Below are 21,080 nucleotides of genomic sequence, written 5' to 3'. Positions count from 1 at the left end.
GAAAGAAAAATGTGACTGTTTGAAGTTATATTTGTTTGAGGTAAATAGTCTGAAATTAACAGAGTATGTGGGTAATCTTCATATATACAAATTTATCCCTACCCAGTACAGAGTGTGGCATTCAGGACTCTGCCAAGGCTTGCAGGGAACAAAAATTAACCCAATAATTGTTTCTCTTCTACTTCTGAAAATGAAGTAAAATCCAGCTCCATAATAGCCAAATAGCTGAATGGCAGCTCAGTTGTTCAGAATATTTTTAAAGCTGAGGTGGTATTGTGCTGGGTAAAGAAACAAGAAAAAGCAGAGGGAGGTTTACATAGTGAACTTGTGAGTAAGGGATACCTGGGTGAGAAAAGAACACTTATCTATTACAGCTTTCCTCATCTTCAGTGTTCATTGAATTGAATAATTCAATTCAATTGTTCACTCCGTATACCTCAAACCCAGCCTTTTCAGTCTGGGGCCTTCAGACATGTTGAGACTGCAGCTCCCAGAATTCCCATATTCCATGGGATTTCTGGGAGTTGTAGTCCCAATGCATCTGGAAGCCCCAGACTTGGGAGTATTTATTTATTTATTTATTAGGTTTTTTATCCCTCCTTTAGGGGATAAAAGTTAGGAGATCAAGGCAGCATATATAATGCATCCTCCTCTTTTGTACAATGCTATGACAGGCTTCCCACACCATGCTAAGCTAAGTTTTGTTAACTAAGCCACAACTGGCTAATTCACACAACATGCAAGTCAAAACCCAACAAGCCACATTATGAGTTAGTAAAGGTGTACAGATAGTATGGCCACAAGCAGCATGTAACCTATCAGGGTGACCTTATCCTATATACCCCATCCCTGACTCCCCCCTTCATCCCTTACTTAATATATCTGAAGCTCAGCCGTGGCAGCCCCTAGCTGACCTTGGCTGATGTTGAAAAGCTAGGCAAGGTTGCACCTGGTTAGTACCTAGTTGGGAGACCATCAGGAGGTTCCAGAGCAGAAGAGTAGACTAGGAAGTTTGAAATAACATCCCAGAAGAGAATGGCAGAACACTTCTGTACTGCTGTCAAGAACAACTTTATGTGGGTGTCCATGAAGTCACCAAGTATGGAGGTTGACTTGAAAGTGGCTTGACTGTGTGCATATGTATGTTTGTCAATATGTTTGAGTATATGAATGTACACTTATGTATGAGTGTGATTTGTGAGAATGTTTGAATTTGAATGTATATGTATGCATTTACTTTATTAATTCTGATCCTGATTCCATCTGAAGACCTTTCCCACTGTCTCCATGACTCTACCCAGTTTGTAAATTGGGTATATTACTGGATTCACACATCACACTAATCCATTGGCTTGTTTAATGTTCCTAGAGTATATACAACTGAGGGTAAGAGGTGTAAGGATAGAAGCGTGTGCAATGCAATTATTTTATAAATGTCTACTCAGAAATAAGCTAATTGAATTCAGTGTGGCTTACCTTTAGGTAAGGGAACCATAGATGGAAGCCCTCAAGTATGACATTACAATGCCTCACTTGGAAATAGGTTTTGTCCTTTGGAAATGTGAAACACATATTGCAGCAGTGCCAAAAGAAATAGTCAAGGGAGCCAGCTGTTTGCAAGAGTGCTTTAAAATTACTGTACATATGTTTCTTCTTGTTATTAAAATACCAGATGAAGTTTAAGATCAATTTCAAATCTATTTGCTAGTCAGCTACATTTATGTCTAATGAGTAACTAAAGTAAAGGCTACAGCATTGCTTGGTAACCACAATTATTCAAATCAGGGGGGAAATGAATGCATAAACATCCATAATTTTGGAGTCTGCAGTGTGGAATGATTTAAAGGCAATATTCAAAGCCAAAGTCTCAGCAAGGCAAATTAAACCATAATTTCCACAGATATACAGAAATCACAGTACTTTGAGTTTACAAGTCAGCGTTTTAGAGGAACATATGTTTAGATTGCTTATAATTATTCTCATTAGATGCAGCATGTATTATTTTCTATATAGACAAACATTCAGCCTTATACACACATATATTTTACATTTCTCTGGTTTAAATAAAAATCCCAGATGATAGGCTGATACATGAAATACCAACTATTGCCAACTAAGTAAGTATTCTGCACAATCTGGAGTCTCAAAAATAACTCATTGCCTTTTTATCAAAGGAAGACTATAGTCAGGTCAGAAGAGATTGATAAAATACTAGACATCTGCTTCTTCCCCATTTCCCATTTTTATATGAGATTGTCTGAGAAACAATTTTGGAGGATTCAAAAGCCTGCACACACTTCTATGATAGATAGATTGATCTTAACAAATGTATAAGGAAGGACTGTCTAGCAGACTCCTGGGAAAGCAGAGGAAGGAGGAGGACCATTATAGGGAAGATTCCTTAGTCCAGGGACGGAGGGAAGTGTACAGAAGAAACTCAGAATAACTCTGGCTTTAATTACACTAGGTATAAGTTGATCTGGAAAACTGCTGTGGCAGGCTTTCAGGATTCTGTTACATTATCCTACTAACCATAAAGAACATTCCAGAAATCCAAGTGGTTCTTGTTTCCTGAGTTTGCCAGCCTCCAAGGGTTTGGCAGATGTATCCAAGTGTTGATTCTGGAACTGTTTATTTTATTGACAAATTTGGCTAACATTCTCTGGTGGCTGAAGGATAGGACCATTCATCTGTTGCACCTCAAACGTATGTATGTGTGTGTGTGTGTGTGTGTGTGTGTATATATATATATATATGTGTGTGTGTGTATGTGTGTGTGTGTGTGTATATCTATCATCTATCATCTCTCTCTCTCTCTCTCTCAATATAGCTTTAAATTTAAGATAGGAGATCAGATGTTGTAAAACCTCAAGATTAGCCCAAAATATTGAGGCAGATAAAATAGCTCTCAAAAGCCAACTAGAATGATAGGTAAATTGATTTCTGTGATTTCAGCAGAACAGTAGCTATCAGTAACCTTCATCATAGTTGAGAAGAGCAACAATCAGCAACAATGCCACCACTCTGTCCATAAAAACTGAACTGTTTCTCATTATTTGTCACCAGAGGCCTTTGATTCATTCTACTGATAGGGCTTGGCTACAGTTTTCTTGTGTTTTACTTTACTAGGAGGCAGGTCAGGGACAAAGAGGTACTTTGCTGTTGTCATTGTGCCTTATCACGGTTCCAAAACCTACCCATTGATCCAAATCAGCTTTCTGCCTGCCCCTATTACACATAGCAGCTGAGGTTAGAATGGGCACAGATGTTTCAGGCTGTTTCAGGATGTAAAGTGGCCATCAATCTGCCCAGTTGCACCTTCTAAAAACAAGATGATTAACTGAATAAATCAGATCATTTTTATTCTAGGCCTGCAAAAATCAGAGAATTTTGTTCCGACTTCCACACGATGACAGTTCTACCTGTCAGTTATATTTGTGGAGTGTGACATCACCAATGGATGGAGAATCACTACCAAAAGTTTAGGTCCAGAATACCCCAGAGACCATCTCCCTGTTCATCCTCATCAACAAGGTTAGCAGAGGTCAGAGGCAGCACATGTGAGGGTTGAGGTGGGAGCCAAGTGCTTCTAAATGAGAGATCACAATCATGGAAACATGCAACAACTCATTGGCTTCAAGGCTATCACATTCTGTGCCAAGAGCCTATTACATTGTGTGTGGGAAAAGCAGGAAGCAAAAACAATGAGTTTGAACATTTTGGCTGTAAGAGGCCCTGACATCACTGGTTCTGGGAAATCAACTCTTGTATATGGCATTGTTTTTGTCTGCAATAAAGATTCTCACCAAGCCAAGCCTGGGTGGTAAGTCTTCTGCCAAATCTAGCCAAGGAAATAAGTAAGCTATGCAGTATCATAGTATCCGTTCTGTGATTCTTTCTGAGTCCTAGGTGGTAGAACCTAACAGGACTTGGCACTGTAGAACAAGGGCCCCTTACTCCACTGTTCAATCCTCCCTGGAAGGGTGCTCTGCCACTGCATAATGCAACCTTGGCAGCTTAATGATGTGTGGACTTCAACTCCCAGAATTCCCCAGCCAGCATGGGGTTGAAGTCCACACATCTTCAAGCTGCCAAGGTTGAGAAACGCTGACATAATGTATTGTGTTTACAAGCAGTTGCAAGTCATTGTCAAAGAAGGAAGAATTTCCTTCACATTGATTTCATCCAGTATTGGCCACCACATCTGGCCTGCCAAAATCCAGCCAACCACTAGAGGAAAGCAAAGGCTTTAGAGTTTTCTGTGGGCATCCAGAATTTTGTAACCCATTCTTCAACCAGAATGTACACATATAAGACCTTCCTCTTGATGCAGAGGAGAATGAGAGGAAAAGAAACCAAGGTTTTATTATTATTATCGCAGAGCTGACTGCAGCTGGCTATTTCTGAATATAAGAGAGAAGCCAACAGCCAGAAGTTCTCAGGGCAATTATGTCCACAAACAGAATTGTTCAACTTTAAGGCCATAAGGCAAAGTTTTTGTGAGTTTTCTTGCCCGCTATTTTTAATGTCATTTTTGTTGTTTTTAACTCTTCTTGTCTTTTTTACTGTTTTATTCTGAATTGTGAGTCACCCTGAATCATATATATGAGATGGGTGGCCTACAAAAATTTACTGAATTAAATAGATGTGGAAAAGACAAGCAAAAAAGCAATGAGTTTAAACTGCTATGGATATAAGAGGGAATTGCACCCTCACCCAGACAGGGCAATCAACTATTTCTCATAATGCATTCTAGTTTCCCATATAGTTTCTTATCTAGTCACCAGGGAGATCAGAGAGAAAAAATGGCAGGGGCATCCTAATGTCATCATGCAAGTGATACAGCTTGGGCATTCATGCCAGACATTATGATGTGACTAATGCATGTGGTATATCACTTGCACAACAATGTCATAATGTGTGTCATTACTTTAAAGTAGTCACAGCTTGCAAGAGATTCCTTTCTCTAGTTGTGTTGAGTGCCTGAGAGGATTTGAACTTAGAAGCCTAGTTAAGCCATATAAAATAGGGTGTCTGAGAATTGTTGCTGAGCCTAATTGCATTTTATATGGCTTCTAACGTGGTTAGATCCAGCATCTCACACTTTTTCACATACAGGAAAACCCCTATCCTAGATCACATCTCTATCACTTGTTGCCAAGTTTTTTTAATACCCACCTTTAGGACTCCTTTTCAGGGTATCTTCTACCCCACACCAAAGTTACCTATTGAGAAATGGCAATGGGAGTTGGGTCTTTTGTCACCCAGGAGCTCTTCTGAAATCTCATCAGATTTATAATTCAAAAATCTATTTGTATGCAAATGTAGTTTGGTTTGGGCTAAGCTTGTCGTTTTCAAACCATGACTTAAAGCAGTGTGACCTAGCAAAGTGTGGTTTATTCAGCAAACTATGATTAAAACAAACCAAGGGCTTAGCACAATACATGAACCCAGCCAGAAACACTGAAAGACATTTTGGTTTCTGAGATAAAAAATATCCTAACAGAATGTTAAAAATACACCAAACTAAAGAACTGAACATTTATTATTTCTGATAGACATACCATGTTATTGGCATATTGTTATAGGCCAAAAGGAGGGACATACATCGAAATAGGAATAGTAACATTATATTATTTGCAGTTATAATAATTGCAATCTCAGATCTGTTGCTTATGGCAGGCTGCTTTGTCTGCCCAGTGGGAAACCCTGCTCAGTCTTAAAGATAAAAGTAAATTCCTTTGGGATCAGTTTTTGCTGAAAAGACCCTGATCCATTAGAGGGAGTTGCAATCTTGGGGATCCACAACTGCGTCCAAATGCTGTGCAAGCAAACCCATTCTCATTGCTGCAACAGTACAAATGTTTTTTTTTTAACTAGGAAAAGAACTAAAATAGATGCGGGGGGAGGGACCACAAGGAGAATGTAATATTCTGCCTCTTTATATTCCTTGTGCAAAACTTCAGCCTGACTTTTTGAATAAAAAAACAAGGGGCCTTTTTGAATGCTAGGTTCCCATGATTACAGAACCAGTCTATCTCCTTCATTGAGCTGACAGCAAATGGCCAGGGATGTCCCAGTCAAACTGGGAGCAACAATTTTTGTAGAAGCCCAGTCACAGGTCCCTGAGAATCACTCTCATCTTGCCTTTAAAAAAAAAAAGTCTGGGAACAAGAAAATAAAAATTTAAGCCACTGCAGATGGAATTTGGAGAGACTTACCTACCACACCCCTTGCAGCTCTCTCTTCAGTATGGCAGTGGGGAAGTAGTAAAAGAAGGAGAGTTCCTAGACACATTGTGTTTTTGCAGGCTCCTTTGTGTACTCTTCTCCAAGCTGCAGGGGGGATCATGGGGTGTGGTAAAAAAAAAAAAAAAAGTTAAGATGGCAACTGCAACAGTGCAACTGAAACTCTACTTTTTTTTCGGGCATCACACATCAAGAACAGGCAGAGCTTTAGTTGCCCTGTCACAGCCACCATCTTGATTTTTTTCATCATGTTCTGCAGACACCCCAGCCCTGCTGGCAGTAGAAGTTAAACATCTGTTTTGTGTGTGCACAACAGCCCTAAACAACCACAGTGCAGTATTAGGTTAAAACTAACCGTCTCAAACTTCTCTGCTGACTGCATTCTGATGTTTGCTCAACACATCAGTTTGCCTGTTGGGTGCACATAGCAAAGAGACCCTCTGTGGGCAAGCTAGCAAATAATTAAATACCTAATCCAAAGCTAATTGTGAGCCAGGTGCCAGTGTTGAAGAAATATATTCCTTTAACCAATTAAAGTATACCAACAAGTAAAGAGAAAGTTTTCCTTATTAGAAGCTTCTTTAGCAGCAATTGTTGAATCTCTCCTGCAGGATCAGATGTCAATGACTCAGTGAGCAGTTTTTCCACAACACCAAAGAACCCAGGAATATCTTTACCCAGGAGATCTTTAGTACAGCGGTACCTCGGGTCACGAATGCTTCTGTTCATGACCAATTCGGGTCATGAACAGCTCCGTTCACAAAATTTTGCCTTCGTTCGCAAACGCCGGATCAGGTGACGAACAGGATCCACGGCCATTTTCCCTCCCGTGACACGTGGTCGTGGCTTCCTGTAGGGAGGGCGACTCCCCCTCCAAGCAATAACCGCCTCCCCACCCTTCCTGTCCTCCACGCCAGAAGTCGCGTCGAGCAAGGTTAGCATTCTCTCTCTTCGTGCTGTACTTTGTGTCATATTTTTGTGGTTTTAAAAAAAATATGGTTCAGAATGGATTAACCGTAATTACATTGAACCTTATGGGGAAATTTGATTCAGGACGTGACCAAAAACGGTTGGCGACCAAATTCGGAGGGGTCAGAACAGATTAACCGTATTTACATTGAACCTTATGGGGAAATTTGATTCGGGTCGCGACCAGAGTCACGGAACGAATTAAGTTCATGAACCGAAGTACCACTGTATTTCCCTTTTTCCTCTATTCAAAAGAGCCTTAGTAGTATAAGGTTTACCCCGTTCGTCTAGAGAAACTCTCATGACACGTGTGTTCAACAAAGAAGTTTACTCAAGCGTAACACAGCAGTTACAAACAAAGCCAGGACTGGCTTCGCACATTTCATGATACAGTTTATAGTTCTCCCCTTCCCGCACTTATCCCCGTTGCTAAATTACATATTGCGGGTTGCAGATTACCGATTGCCCCAGTAATCCCCCCTATTACTCCAATGGCACGTTCAGCCCAGTTCTCATTGTCCACTGATTGCTCTGCCCCACCAGCATGCTCGTGTTTCCTCTGGGTCCTTTCAATTGCACGCAAAGCCAGGGCTTTCCCAATCGCGCGCTGATCGCATTTCCGCAAGCCGCGGCTTAGTCCTTTGTCTCAGCGCTCGCAGCTAATCAGAGTGGATACAAAACATCCCCTCTGCGGTTTCTTGTTAAGCGGGCGCAGGTGGCTCGTTAATCAGCCACGGCTTCCTCTTTCACTTCCTCTTTTCCCGGGCTTGCGAGCGGGCGGTAGAACTGACTCAGCGCGGCTGGGCAAGTTCCTAGCAGTGCCACGCCAGCTGAACCTGACAAGTAGAACCCTGATGGATTAGAGCAAGAATCCATGGTTGTTTGTATATTTTTCCAGCAAGATGTTCATAAAACCAAACATGAATGGAAGAGCCTTTTGTTGCCAAAGTCTTATTTTTACTGAGGTTCCATTGGCTATCACCGCAAATATTTACTAAACTGATTTTCTGTCAACTGCTCCATACAAGACTAACATTAGTACCTGGCACAGTGAAGTATATATCTCTGTTCTGACCCAGAACCTTTACTTTCCCATAGTACCCATGATCTAGCATCACTTTGAGCCATTGTGGGAAATTGTAAAGAGCAGCCAGACCCAGCCAACCAGTTTGGAGCACAGCTGTTTGGGGTCAAAACCTTTTGTGAAGTCTGTCTTCTAGTTTCTCGAAAATTCCCCCACCCCCGGAAAAAAGGCTTTTGATTTTCTACTTTTTTACTGATCTAAAGACACTCCTTCCCACAAAATAACTTCCCTCATGAAGTCTTCCTTTAAGACTCAGTTGAAGAATGGGAAGGAGACAAAAGACCTCTAAAAAGAGGATGGTAGGATGAAAGACAGGGCATCTACATAGGCACACTTCTCAGCTACCTCTACTTATAAGATCCCTGCATTGTACTAGGAGAAATTTCCCCAAATTTGCTTTTTCCTGGAAAACATTTTTCCCCATGCAACTGAATGAGCATGGTCAAAAAGGCAGAAGGCATTTTTTCTAATATAAATTTTATTAAAAGATTTTATTAAAAGATTTTTTACAATAATAAAAGACAAACATACAGTATAAATCTATAGAAAAGAAAAAGAGTGAAGAAAGGTAAAAACAAGTAAGTGAAAAAAGAAAGTCAATAGAGAAATAGAGAAAAAAAATATACAAAGAAGCAGCTTCTGATATTCTTTACAGTGGTTACAAATTATCACCTATCGTCCCACTTTAAGATTATATCATTCTTTCCATATTCTGTCCTTTCTAATCATCAAATCCATAAGTCACCAATTCATTTTTTTCCATTTTCACCAAAAAGTCCATAAAGAGTTTCCAATCACTAATACATGTACTACTTGTCTTCTCCCTAATCAAACAAATCAACGTTGCCATTTCTGCAAATTCTGTCATCTTCACCAATACCCTCTTTTGTGGGTATTTCAGAATCTTTCCATCTAAAAAGGCAGAAGGCCTTTTTGACACCATACCAGTTCCCAGCAAATCTGGACTGGCCTTGAATCTCTGTTAGGGCTTGGAGTTTCCTCCACAAATGCCACAAGCTGCCACAACCCTCAGCGCTCATCATGCTAACATTGACTTGAAACCTGTAGTGAGCTGTGTATAAAACCACACGATTCATCCACTCTATGACAGTGGACTCTATTACAAAGAATCAGAATCAAAAGGCAAATGGAGATTATTTTTCACCACTCTTGAGAAGTTTGCCTTGATAAATAAGAAACAGTACACTTAACAGCAAGACTACACTTAAAAAATGGGCATCGGGTTGGCATTTTTTCATCAGCCAAAAGACCCATGCAGAGGTTTACCAGTAATACCCAGTGGTCATTACATAAGTGACATTTACCATAATTTAGTTAAGCTAAAGCCTAAGCCTAAAATAGCCAAGATGGAAATTTGTACAGTAGTGATAAACATGTATAAAAACTGCAGAAACTTGGCTTTGTCTTCTAGCTCCCCCTGCTGTAAATTTCCTTTTCAGTCTTTGCATTTCAGAAAACTCTCTTATGCTTCATGCAGTTTTACATTTGAATGTTCACCTCTAATGTGATGGCCTGCCTATTTTACAGCGCCCCTCTTGTCTTCCTCTTACAAGCACCATGCTCTACTTCTCTGGAATCTCTGAGACTTTCCTGGCTCAGCCCTATTGAATGTAACCTCCAGATCCCGAAATTATCTTAAGGCACAAAAGACAGTTTTTGCCATGGACGCAAACAAGTACAGATCGGGAAATACCTATATGTAAGGCTCCCAGTAACCCCAGAGCAGTAGACTAGGCCAGGCTGCTTTCATATTATTGCCAAGAAAATGATATGGACATGCCCATGTAGCCAGCAGTGTTCAAGGATGTGTGGGCCAAAATCAGCAAGATGGCAAAGAGAATGCAGTGATGCAAGCCCTGCTTCTTTCCCACACATGGCATGCATGTTCAAAAGGGGCAGGACTTGCATCATGGTGTTCTCTTTACCATCTTGCTGATTTTGATCCAGCCCCTCTCCCTCCCGCTGGACCCTGCAGTCCCCAGGAATCGAGTTTGGCACGAGTCTTTGCCATTTTAATATTATTTAAATCTACACAGCCAAAAGTAGAAAATGAGCCAGAACAGATTTACAACAGATATGGTAAAGTATCTTTCCTGCCACACTTGGGGGAAATGGGGGATAAAGATGCTTAACTGAGAAAGTTGTCCATCAAAAGCAAAGCCTCTCCAAGGATACTCGGCTTTGCTGCAAAGGCAATGGCTTGTAGCGGGTTGATTATCAAATCCACACGGCTTCTCCTCTGAAACTCTCAATGTGTGACCTCTCCATTAGCTTAAAGCTTTAAGTTCAAAGGAGTCTTAACAAAGTCTTTACAGTCTAGGTGGGAAAATACACTATAGAGAGCAACCTTGATTTTCACTCACCTTTAGACACATACACAATAGATACAGAATCTGTGACCATTAAGGACTAAACGGTAGACTATCTGTAAAGTCCAGGGGAGCAATGCCAGCTGAATCCCAATTGACTGCAGTGTAACCAGAACCAATTTTTCAGGATATGATTGGATAACATGAGGATTTCCATAGTCAGGGAAGACAGGAACAGAGTCACAAAAGGCAGGTAAGTAGAAACCCCCCAGGCAGCACGCAGGAATATCATTTTTCTGCTGCACTAAATAACACAGATTTATTCAGCCTGCATGAAGGCTAACATTTAATTTCCTCTTGTAAGAGCAAATGCCCACTTACTCAAATGTAGAGTGGAAGAAAAGACCTGGGACTTGCATTTTATTTCTCCCACAATAATCAAAGGTGGCGTTTTTATCAGCATCCAGTTTCTCATAAGTTTGGGAAAAATGAACTGGGAAATGAATAGTGATGCTTCTACATTGCAAAGCTTGTGGAAATTTCTTGGAGGACTTGCCCCCGCCCCACACAAAACTTCCAGAATGCAATATGCCTAAATAAGAGGAGTGAGTTTCTTCTGCAGGCTAAAAGACAAGAATTCCTCTTAAGGTTCAAATTTGAGAGAACAAAACTGTACATTAAGAGATGATGATTCCTTCTGCCTTTGTGTTAAGCCAGCCTGGGAGGAGTGATTGTACTTCATCACTTCTTGAGCCTGAGGATAAGGGATCGTACAGTGTAGACAGAGCAACTCTAGCACTCCATCCGTCAGCCTCAGTGCCAGTCCAACCACATTTATCTCCCAAGTATGTTTATAGATCTTGCTTTCCAGTTTAGCCAATGTTCTTATAGCGGGATATTTATTTATTTATTTAAAGCATTTTTAAATCCTTCTCTTTGGCCAACTGATTCTACAATCAGTTGGGAGGGAGGAAGAGACCTTCCTGTCTGGAAAATAATGATCTAAAAGATAAAACACAACAGGAAGCAAGAATCGGGAAGGAAGAGGGAGAAAAATGCATTCCAGCATTGATTCTTAAATTTAAATATCAATTCTTAAATTTCAATGAACTCAGTTCAGTGCAAAAGGTGAATGGAGCTTATGGTTCTGCTTCTCTTGAATTGGCTTTAACATAACAGCCACTAGAAATGTCAGCAAATATTAATTTAATCTGATATTTTATAGAACAGTATGCAGAGGGACGCTGTCTTATAATTTCTGAAAATGAACTAATGGAGGTATTACAATTCATAACCCAGCATTTTATTAAAGAAAGAATACCATTTTTACACATGGCTGTGCCCCCATGTTAGACTGTATTTATACACTGCATTAAGCCTACTCTGACTGATTCAACAACTCAGTTTAAAATAATTCATGATTTAATGCAGGGGCAAGCTCTCTTTTTCAGACAGGGGGCTATACTTCAGGTGAGACCTACAGGGCCATCCTCCAATAATGGGATGGTCTCATGATTTGGGAGGGGTAAACATTTTTGGCCTGTTTGAGGAGGTAAGAGACACTTTTAAAAATGAAAATGGTTGCATCAGCTTTGACTTTTAATTTGCTGAAAGATTATATCTTGGGACAAATTTGGGACTGTGTGAACACATGTCCCCCCACCCCAGCTGTTGTAGCATTTGTGTAGAACCCAACCTTAGTTTGAAACTAAAAAGACTGTCTCCACTGCACTGGGAATATGGACTGAATTGGATTCACACACCATACGAACCCAAACATAAACAAATGCCAGCTATGTATGAATCAAGCTACATTCTTTCATGTCTGTCAACACCTGTAATAAAATTATTCCTCTTCTTCAACATCCTTGTTCATCAAGTGAGTGTGATTCTTTCTCAGCAAGGCTTTTTCCCCTTATACACTTGAACAACTGAAACATTAATCCTACTCACCAATTTCCTTGGCAGGGATGTGTTACTGAAAGATGTGTTACTTATCTTGAATCCCCAAACCTTTAAGAGACACAGAGAGAGAGAGAGAAATAATCAGCTATCTCCCACAATTCTGAAACAGAGATGAGTACAGGGATATTTTAGTTAGGTTTTAGGCAACGTTTTGATAAATATCTCTTAGCCAAAGAGCCTTGTTACCTTTTAAATGACAAAATAATTAATTTAATTAACTACATGTTCATCCTTTGCTTCTTGTACTTGACCAAGTGTCCAAGAAGATTTATACCACATAGTCCTATCCCACTTTGGATAAGATTTTCCTTTAGCTTACCAAACATAACAGTTAATGTGATCAAGTTAGCAGCCTTTTAGATACAAAATCCAAACATCTGCTCATATACACTCTTAGGACAGATAATGCTTGTGATGTTGGTGATAATGCTTCTCTTTCAGAGGGAAGCACTAATTTTATCCAGATTTCTCCAACTGGGCCCTGCAATTCCCATCCAGGACAGAACTGTAACATAACTAGAGGATCTCAAGCTGGGGAAGCCTGATTCAATCTCTCCACTAACTCTGCCAAGGGATGTGCCTGTTTTTTCCACTCTGATAGAGGCAGAGTGGTTTCACACTCTGATAGAGGCAAAGGAAAAGAGTCGACACTATACTGACGTGCCACAAAAGAGTCACATCCTTTTTAAAAGGTTTTGTTTGCTAAGAAAAGAGTGTGCAGCCGCCTGTTTAATTAACTGTCTCAAAGTGACGAAGACAAATTCTCCACACTTTATCTGTGTATTTCCTTGTACCACAATTAAGCTTGTGTACTTAATGTAGCACGGAAGCAAAGTAAAGCTGAAAGTTGGAATCATTAAATAAAGAGGCACAAAAACCTAAGGGGTAGCTAAAAAACTGCAATGAAAAGACATTTTTAAAAGGTTATTACGCTATTTGGACATGATGCTATGCCATGTATTTGAACTGTTAACATGTATAATAACAATATCTGTTCTTTCAATAATGCAGCAGTTGCATCATTAACTACATTAAATGGGGTGGTGAAGCATTGCTCCACTCAACTATTCACTCCTACTAAAAATGCAGCTAAGGCCACTTCCTTACTAGTGGATTGTAGCATCATCCAATCAACGCTGTTTATAGTATCATCCAACAGTTATGAAGTCTGACTTTCTATTGCCTCAGTGATGGCTGGGTGATGCTATCAATTGTAAGTAAGGAAAAGTCTAAGCTTGGTCATGATTTGCAAGCCTGAGATAATGCTAGGAAAGGAGGAGAGGAACACTTTCAGACTTGCAAGATTCTGTTAGTGTAACCTTACTTAAAGATAGAGCAAGGATTAATTGTTATGCTTCTTGTCTGGACTACCTTGAAGAGCTAACATCAATCTTGCTGACTGAAAGTATTTTTCCCCTCCTTCCTTTTTACTCTCTGGAAAACTAGGGAGGGTCCCTTCTAAAATGCTCCCCACACCTCCTCTGCTTCTGTGGACTGAGTTACTTTTTGCATGGCAGTTGTCTAGTCTGCAGCTCTTCCTCCTGTCTCCCAAGGTCATTCCCACATACCATTACAGCCAGTCAAGGAAATCAAAAGAACACCCAGAAGAAGACAAAGTGAAATCACTTTTATAACTTTGCCAAGAAAACTTCATGGATACAGTCACCAGGATTCAAATTTGAGCTCTTAAATGAAGTTGTTTGTTTTTTTAATATGTCCTTAATTTTTCAGTATCATCAATGTTCCTTGATTCCAGTCTGATGAGACAGCCTGGAAAATTTCTGCTTTTTGAACATGGTGCTTCTGCTACTTCCATCTGCCTTCCCTGTGTTTTTCAAGGGCATAGAGATGTACTGGGTCCTCCATCAGATAGCACTTTACAGGCAGGAATAGAGGTGAGGTTGTCAAACTTGCCACCGGCCCATGGTGAGATTTTACAAACTGCCAACTATAGAGAAGTCTTTTTGCGGTTTATAATTAAAAGGCAGTTCTGAAAGCTACATTAAAAATTGGGCCTCTGCGGATGGCCGATGATCTGCCTTGCCTTGCCTTGCAGAGATGTGTCACTCTGCTTGAATATGGAGGTGAGTTGCTATGCCTCTGTGAAGCATGTGGGCTGGGCCAATGCACCTCATCTGGCTCTTTGCTCTGATGGGAGACGCTCTTCAGAAGTGGGGGTTGTCACACTTACCAAGGTTCTTCAAAGAGGTGCTGTGAATTTTCATCAAAGCAAAGATCCCTTCAAAGAGCTCCCTAGCTGTATTAACACTGATTTTTAAATACCAACATTAAAACTGTTTTAATTTTCTTTTTCTATTATCCAAAGACAATAAGAGCCTTTAAAAAAATGTGAGCAGAGAGGATACCCTCTCAACTCCACAGGGAGTGCATTCCAAAGGACTAGAACAGCTACTGAGAAGGCTCAAACAGTGTCAAAAAGAGGTGGCCTCAACCTTTTTTATCCCCTCAGTTCCAGTCAAGACTACCTCAGTGCAAGCCAAACTGTTAATTAAAAATGCAGCAAGGCAGATACCAGCCAGGACATTTCAGTCCTTAAAGGTCTATTCAGTGCAGCAACATGGTGCAATAAAGGTAGCTGCCAAACAGCTGCGGCATGAGCAAGCCTGCATATGGGCAAGACGCACCTTCAGGCACCTTAATCTGTCTGCTCCATCTGCCTTGGAGCTGGCTGTGGTCAATGAATAGCTTGTAAATAGCCCATGACTATCTCCCCTTGACAAAAGAGGGAAAGAGGAAAGGGTGAGGGAGGTGGGCGAATGAATGATTACTCTCTACAAGACTGTCTATTTTCATTTTAGCCACTTCAAATCATTGGAGTGTTCCTGCCAGGGTTTTTTTTTTTTTAATTGCTTTTCAGCAACACTGATATGGGAAGGTTGGAAGTAATTTCAAATTCAGATCTACCTTTGAGAAAACAAGCCTGTCTGGCATAGTTGATAAACCCATTTTCTGTAGCCATACAAAAATCTGGAAACCATGGATGTCCAAACTAGACAGGGGATCCCATTACTCAGTTTCTTGCATTTTAGTAATGCCAGTCCAGTTCAGAGCACTGGGAATCTAAATATCTCTGTAGAGCTTTTTAAACACCAACCTACCAACAAGGAAAATCAATTGGTTCAAACTGGGAATAATTTGAAGATCCTGGTTTTAGAATGTGCAAGTCTGAGTTTGCGCCCTGATCCATCAGGTTGCCAATGACACTCAGTCTCTATTTAAGTCCCAAAAATTCTACATTTCATCTATGAACAGTTCAAAAGCTTTCTTACCTAGTGAAGAAGGAAATCATACCAGGTTGGTTTCTGAGCCAGGAATAAAATATGCCGGTAGTTGCTTGAATCAGAGGTGAGGTTTATTTCTGAGAGTGCAATGTACAGAGTCAGCTGTTGGAGGCAGCCGCACTGAGTCTTCCTCAAAAGCCCTTTATATAGGGAAACCTTGCTATTGTTCCTCAAAAGTGCACAAAAGCTGCCCCTTAGGAATTCCAAGAAAATGCACTTAGCCGGTGTTCCGAGAGGGAACACTCTGCAGTCAGGCACCTTGCTGAGTCACAGTCTCCACTTGTTTAGCATTGCTGACTGAAATGGTGATCTTCTTGAGGAAAGGATCTTTTCTTATTTAATCAAGGAGACCTCCGGTTAAGGTCAGCCTGAAAGGAATGTTCACCCAAATAGACTGGGGCTTCCTGCTGCATTTTAATCTTTGTATTGAGCCCATTCTAACTGTAATTTTTAACCTTTTGCCCTGACTATGGCAGAAAGACTGTATGGAGGGAGGGAAATGGTATGGCAGGAGGAAGATTTCCTTCCCACACTAGACTGTACAGTATGTTCTTATATCTGAAAAAAAGCAATAGGCAAGCCCTAAAAAAGAGAAGATAACTTAGAAGCATCCATTTTGAAATCTAGTTGGGAATCGGTATGGGATAAATGATCTTTGAAAACAATTTCAGCTAAATGAAGCTTCCTGTAAGACAAGTGACATCACACACCAATGAGATGACAACACATAAAGCCCACAGTGTCTCTACAGCCCTGGGTTAGGCTTCCTTTCACTGTAAAAACTTACAGTTGTTTTAAAACTGGGCAGACATAAGGACAATCTAATTAAGATCTATCCAATGTTGTGCAACCAACATTTGGAACTATTAACTTATGCTGTTTTTAGCTCTTTTACAATTAAGTTTTATTTCTGATAGAGTTTTCCACATTAAGGTCTGAAATTATTACTGTTGGGTATAGACTTCACACAAAAATACCACTGATGGATAATTTTCACGTATCCATATGTACTAATAAACAATTGCAATTATAGATTCTATTCATTCTCTACCTTTCCAAAATGTGGAGCCTTTGCTCTTTTCTACCTTAGTTTCCAGTAAAAAGACATGTTTCTTTGTAAAATGAAGACTATTAAACAAAATAACCACATTTGATAGAAAAGGTGCTATGGAATGTAGATGTAGAGCACATGCCTTGATTTACTACTTGGGGGCTCTGCAGATGAACATCAGAGCTGACATCTGAAGAACGCTGCCTCTTTTAACCAACAGAAAAAGTTTGATATATGTTGCTAATTTTGTCATGATTCTTTCACGCACGGAGGAGTCGCTGCCCATGGCATTAGGCAAATGTGCCAAGTGGCCCAGACAGCTGCAGGTCTCGGTCATTTGTGCTGAACCTTCCAGCTATTTCTAGATTGCTAGATCTGTATGTGTTGGACCCAATAGTTAGTCCTGAACCCCAAGGCCATCCATTGCAAGGGCACCAGAAGTGGTTCAGTCCCAAAAAGTCTGTTCTGCTGACAGAATGGGGCTTTTCACAATCATAAAGTTTCATTCTCTAAATGCTTTGCGTGCACCAGAAATGAAGAGAGAGATGGACCACATGAACAACAGAACTTCTGGGAAGTTTGGAGCCACCAACCCATTTTTTAAAAAAGTTTGCTTCTTTTTTTATCTTGCATATCCCACCAATTAATATGTTGGGCTGTAAATGATTAGCAGCCATTATTAACATGCTTGGCACTCACCTTGCCTACTGATTTACAGACTGCATTTGAGTGTTGTCAGGTAGCATCTGAGACAGCTATTTATCTAGCAGGTAGAAGCAGGGACAACTGGCAACTCTAATTGTACTTGACAGAATACAGAACCCAAGACCTTTCTCCATCAGCCTCTCATGCTCACTCCTTTTCAAGCAGATGCTGCTACGGCTTCAGGCACTTTTGTCTGCTAATTCCTGGTCCCGATAGAACTTATTAGGAAGCGCACCTGTCAGCAGAGACATGGCAAATATGTGCCAATGCATGTAAAAGATAACAAGCAGCAGAAATGCCATAAAAGAAGTCCTTGCCTGTCATTTGCAGATTGCCTCCCAAAGTGAGAAATTACCTAAGGAAGGTTCCTGTCACATTGGTAGGCATGACAAGTCCTGGGGCTGCAGCTGCCAAGGAGAGGTCATATTGGAGAAAGTACTAAGATGTATCCCTCTCCAATTACTTTAGAGCTGACATGCCCCTTAATCCTTGCACAGCCCAATGATGTTTTTTAACCTCCCTGGTTCATTTCATGGGCTCATGCTTGATTAAGTCACTAAGACAGACAAGGCGAGTTGATGGTCTGGATACGATACTTCTTGGATAAATCACAACAGGACAATCTGTCAAAATGAATAATTTCATTTCTTCATCTTGCTGGTTGGCATATTTTTAATTTTTTCTGCCTTTGCCTACCTTGGATTGACAGACATAGTTTGACCAACTAGGTAACAGCCATGATGAAGACAAACAGATAATATGGGCCAAGAAATCACATACTGTAGCTATGGTCTTGGTGGAACAGCTTCCCAGTGGTTCAGAGGTGTGCAAAACATTTTGAAGGTGAAATGTTCCAACCTTGAAATGTCCCATTCTGACCTCACTAGAAGTACTCCAATCTAGAAATAAAGCATTCCAAGGACAAAGTAGAGGTCATAACAGTCTGTTTGGCAGTTGGGGACCATTTCTGATAAGGGTGCAATTACCTATTCTAATGTAAGAGTATTACTAGTGAGACTGCTCCAAGGTCAGAATGGTAACTCCAAGGATGAGACATTTTGATCTCCATATGATTTACACAACTCTATATGAAATCTTTGGAACTGAAATCTTTGGGAATCCATTTTGTAGAGATCTTTCTCCTTTGGTTTTTCAATCATTCAGACAGCTGATTATATGCATTTATCTTAGAATTTCATTCTGAAAATTGCTTGCTGAATTTTCAAGAGAAGGAATAAACAAATGCAAGAATATAATTGATTGGAATCAATTAACTTAATCAGACCTTAATTAATTAAAAACCAATAGGTTGTCTTCTTTTTCATGTGCCTATAACTAGGCTCAGTACAAGTTGCTAAAATGCATCAACAATTTGTTACAACTCACTACAATCCAATTTAAGATCACCACCCAGAGTCACTGGGAGTCGGGTAGCATATAAATTTAATAAATTATTATTCTTATCATTATCACAGCTTAAAAGTGAACTGAATGGCTCATAACATTTAAATAATCATTGGGATCTATATTGAATGGGAATAAGAATTGTGCATGAAGAATTTATACTTAAACCAATTTCAAACACCCATAAGTGAAATCATAAGGTTTAGATGTATTCATATACAATTCTTTAGCTTAAAAATAATCACACCACCAACCTACAGAAGCATACTCAGAAATTCTATGGAGTTCAAAATAGTTAATGCTATAAGGCAGCAGCAGAAACTATTTTTTACACATACAGACATACAATAAATGGTTCCTCGGTGATTTCAGAATTATATATTATTTTATGATTTGCATATTATCAGATATGCATAGTCATCAAGATGTTCAGTGTCAAAAATCCATGTATTACAAAATTTAAACTTCTTGATTCTTTGATATATAAAGTGATTTGTATTTTGTGTCTTCACTACTCTGCCCAAGGAAAATAGTCTCTTACCAACTACAAACACTAGCCTAAGAAATATGAGGGTTCAATTAAAAGTAATATTTCCACTTCCATAACTTTAGTATGAATAGGATTAATTAGTTCTATGATTCATTTGTTTCTTTTCCTGCTGTCCATCAGTAGTTTTCTCCAACACCAAAGTTCAAAACTGTTGATACTCTTTCTATCCTGCATTTTCAAAGTCCAACTTTTACTTCTATAGTGTTAGAGGAAAAAACCATTGCCTGCACAATTCTGATCTTTGTAGGTCACAGCATCTGAATATTTTTTTTCCAGGGCCTTCATTGATACTCTACCAAATGCTAATCTGGAGCATATTTCTTCACTGCTGGTTCCTTTATTGTTAGTAGTTTGTGTGTGTACCTTCAAGTCAGTCTTGACTCCTGGCAACTGCCTGGAAAAGCCCATACAGTTTTCTTGGCAATATCTGAGAAATTGTTTGCCAATGCTTTCTTCCAAGGACTGAAAGAAAGTGACTGGCCCAAAGTCCCCCAGCTGGCTTCATGCCTAGGATAGGACTAGAACTTATAGTCTCCCAGTTTTTAGCATGGTGTCTTTGACCACTGTACTATACCAAACTGGCTGTTATTACTGATAGTTGGTACGTGAAAGGCAGAAGCTGCCCATCACTTCAGTATTTTCATTGCCAGTTCTAAGACTAGTTGCTGTACTTGTTGTCATTATTATAGTCTTCTTTATAGATCATCTTAATCCCATTTTTCACTACGCTCTTTGACTTTTATTACTAGAGCTTGCAGATCCTTTGCATTTTTGGCTATCAATGTAGTGTCATCAGCATAGGGCAGGTTATTGATGTTTCTTCCTCCAATTTTAAAACCACACCCATCTTCTTCCCATCCAACTTCCAGCAATACATATTCAGAATATAGGTGGAAGAAATAAGAGTACACAGCCTTGCCAACCTCTTTTGCCATATTTTGTCGGACTGTGGCATCTTATCCTATGTACAGGTTTTGCAAGAGGACAATGAGATATTCTGGGTTTCCCATTTTTCTAAGGACATTCCACAGCTTTACATGGTTCACACAATTGAAGGCCTTTCTGTAGTCAAGGAAGCACATATTGACTTCTTGGTATTTTTGGGCTTTTCCTGAATTATCCTGCATACATCAGCAATAATGTCTTTGTTCTTCAGACTTTTCTAAAGACAGCCTGAACATCTGGCACCTTTCTTTCCATCTAGGCCTCTAATCTGTGTCCTAAACTTATAAATACGCACACATGCCCCTACTTACATTTTATACATAAATATTATTCATTACAGAGCTGCATTCTGTAGTATGTATGTATGTATGTATGTATGTATGTATGTGTAATCTGTAATTTCTGAAAACATAAATCAAGTTCTGAGCTAAATATAAACATAAAATGTGTATCCTTGTGTACTTAGAACAAATATCTTCATGCTACTACTCATATCATTACTTCTTATATTATTAGCTCCACAACAG

General features: G+C 39.8%; 1 long non-coding RNA gene across 1 annotated transcript in view; it reads right to left on the bottom strand.

Annotated features, from left to right (window-relative positions):
• Positions 1 to 21,080, bottom strand: part of LOC112543079 (uncharacterized) — a 100,649-nt gene that overhangs the window by 11,993 nt on the left and 67,576 nt on the right. Inside the window, exons 2-3 of the long non-coding RNA XR_015796342.1 lie at positions 12,585 to 12,644; positions 6,222 to 6,335 (exon numbers count right to left, since the gene is read on the bottom strand). This is a non-coding gene — a long non-coding RNA (uncharacterized LOC112543079). The remainder of the gene's footprint in view (positions 1 to 6,221; positions 6,336 to 12,584; positions 12,645 to 21,080) is intronic.

This window comes from Python bivittatus, unplaced genomic scaffold (genome assembly GCF_059951505.1).
Source record: "Python bivittatus isolate LINGU-HERP-01145 unplaced genomic scaffold, Pbiv_v1 ctg000330_np1212, whole genome shotgun sequence".
NCBI classification, from domain to species: domain Eukaryota; kingdom Metazoa; phylum Chordata; class Lepidosauria; order Squamata; family Pythonidae; genus Python; species Python bivittatus.
Note: the sequence above shows the minus strand (reverse complement) of the source record. Positions and strands in the feature narration are given on the sequence as shown.